Source organism: Populus euphratica, unplaced genomic scaffold (assembly GCF_000495115.2).
Source record: "Populus euphratica unplaced genomic scaffold, PopEup_1.0 scaffold86.1, whole genome shotgun sequence".
In the NCBI taxonomy this organism is placed as follows: Eukaryota; Viridiplantae; Streptophyta; class Magnoliopsida; order Malpighiales; family Salicaceae; genus Populus; species Populus euphratica.
The window spans coordinates 505,289-507,695 of NW_011499880.1; the positions used below are offsets into that span (position 1 = coordinate 505,289).

The window sequence follows — 2,407 nt, forward strand, 5'->3', positions numbered from 1 at the left end:
CATTAATATCAAAATAATTCTTTTCTGACACTCATGACAGCTACATATAAACCAACAACGAAGCTTAAGCCGATCATGGCCAACTGAGAAAACATTATGATTATAATTTCTTATCCACCTAAAATTAGGAAGCCATACCCATCCATGGCCCTCCACTCAAATGGAAGTTCCTACATGATAAGCTATGTCCAATAAATAAAACCCTACGTTAATTTCGAATGGCATTGTAATAATTACAGGGATTGAATCACGACAAAAGTTAAAATGAGGTACGAGGAATGAGTGGTAGATCCAATTTAAGAGTGTTCCCCGTGGCATTTTCTACAATACTTTTGGTAACAATCTCCAGGCGAAAAGATCAGCGCATCTAATCGAAGCATTAATGCTTCCAAGCCTGCACTTTTCTGTTCTTTTCCAATACCTATTCTAATCCACTCGTGCATAATTATTCATCAACTCCTGTTTAATAATTAAGCGGGTTTCTTAGACTGGAATTTATGTACAGAAACTAAATTTGAAATTCAACATTCTTTAATACTGAAATTCATTAAAAAAAATAAGTTTTGTAATAAAATCATCTTAATTTAATAATTTAAATTGTTAGATGAAATTTCAAAATATAATTTATATTATTTTTTAAGGTGTTGGTCAATTTGGAGAGAGGGAAGGGAGCTATTCCGTATGTGTGTTTTTCCATTTGAAAAAAAAAATCCTTAAATTTTAATTGATATCATGCTTTTAAAGCATGATAACTATCTTGTTGCATTTGAAAATAGTGATATTTAATAAATGTCACATTTTAGAAGTGTAAAATGGAATGATATTTTATCAAAAAAATTAAAATTTATGTTATTTTGTCAAAACTTTTAATCATTTTAATTATATAAGGGTTAGGAGTGATTTAAGAAGTTTCTTTATGGTTTCATTTGGTGTTTAATTAGACATTTAATTAGAATAATGAGATTAATCTTTTCTCTTTTTTTTTAAGAAAATCGGGGGCACAATGGCTACCTCAAGAAATACACTAGCTCGTAATTCTAATTTTACAATGTTAATGCATATTAAGTGTAAATTGTAAAAAAAGTGAAGGTAATTGGAATAATAATGCTCATAAATTAGCATATAAAATCCTTGTTGATTGCAATTCGTAATTATGACAATTCTATGCATTGATTAGTTGGATCCGATATCATTTAATAGTTTGTAAAGATTAGATACATTTATATACCGTTATTATCGATAAGATAAGGGTATAATTAACAATCAAGAACCATCAGAACTAAAAATTTAAATGTTTAACTAGAAACTGAAATATATTTATATCCAACAATCACTACTACTGTAATAATACAACTAGGCACCACAACGCAATGTCTCTAGAACATACACTCAATGCAGCTGCTGGTGTTTATGGAACTGGATAATATTTGTTGTTACACATGCACTTATATGATATAGGGCATGCCTCGGACTGAGCAAGGGAGGAACATAGTGAGCTAACAATTTTTAGCACACAGGGTGTACATGAGCCACAAGCATGAGAGCAATCTGGTAATCTAGAGCCGGCAATTTGAAGTGGGCGTGCTCCGTTTTGCTTCATTCTCTCCCTTACTACTCCCTTCGAAGTTGGTGTCAGCCTCCCCACGGTGCTGTTTCTTTTTCTTGGCCATGTAGCATATCGTTCACGGTTACCATGACGACCTGAAAAACATGACATTTATTAATAATTTTTAATAAGAAGAAGAAACATGCAATACTCGTTATATAGTTTTTTTTATCATGGATCACTTATCATCCACACACATACATGAACGGAGTTAGGATTCAAATATAAAGGGGGTAAGGAGAGATTTTCAAGAGGTATGAGAGCAAATGTCTTGAAAGAAAAGGGATGAATTTGAACTACCAGAATTGATGGGGGCTAAAATGAATTGTTTTGAAAAATCTAAGGGTGCAATTTCCCCTCTTCTCCTCAATGCAAGTCCCTAGCTTGTTGTGTATAAATGGCTAATTCTACGTCAAGATCAAAAATTGACCTCTATAAATCTGTGTGTGTGCATGTATGCATGTATGTATCGAAATGAGATTTGATATACAGACTCCTTTCACTAGAAAGAATGTTGATCGAGTCTTACTTCTAAAGATTGATGTATATTCAACGAAGTGGAGATTAAGAAGTAAGAATTTAGATATTTTACGCATACAAAACTAAAAATCATGCATAGGACGGAGCCCTGTACTTACTAATTCTGACAGCAGACATGGTCATGAGTGGAATGATGATAACGGCAGCAACAAATATTGCCAAAACGTAGAAGAGTGGATGTTTCATAGTCCTGGGATTTAATTTCGTAAAATTATTGAGCCCTACAATCAGAGATAGGAAGAGGGAAGTGTGAGAAGGTGT

At 32.8% G+C, this 2,407-nt stretch overlaps 1 long non-coding RNA gene across 1 annotated transcript; it reads right to left on the reverse strand.

Annotated features, from left to right (window-relative positions):
- Positions 1-1,276: 1,276 nt before the first annotated feature.
- On the reverse strand, positions 1,277-2,369 carry LOC105129179 (uncharacterized). Its single transcript, XR_843020.1, has 2 exons — positions 2,245-2,369; positions 1,277-1,701 (listed from the first exon to the last, which is right to left on the reverse strand). It is a non-coding gene; the product is annotated as an uncharacterized LOC105129179 (long non-coding RNA).
- Between the last annotated feature and the right edge of the window lie 38 nt (positions 2,370-2,407).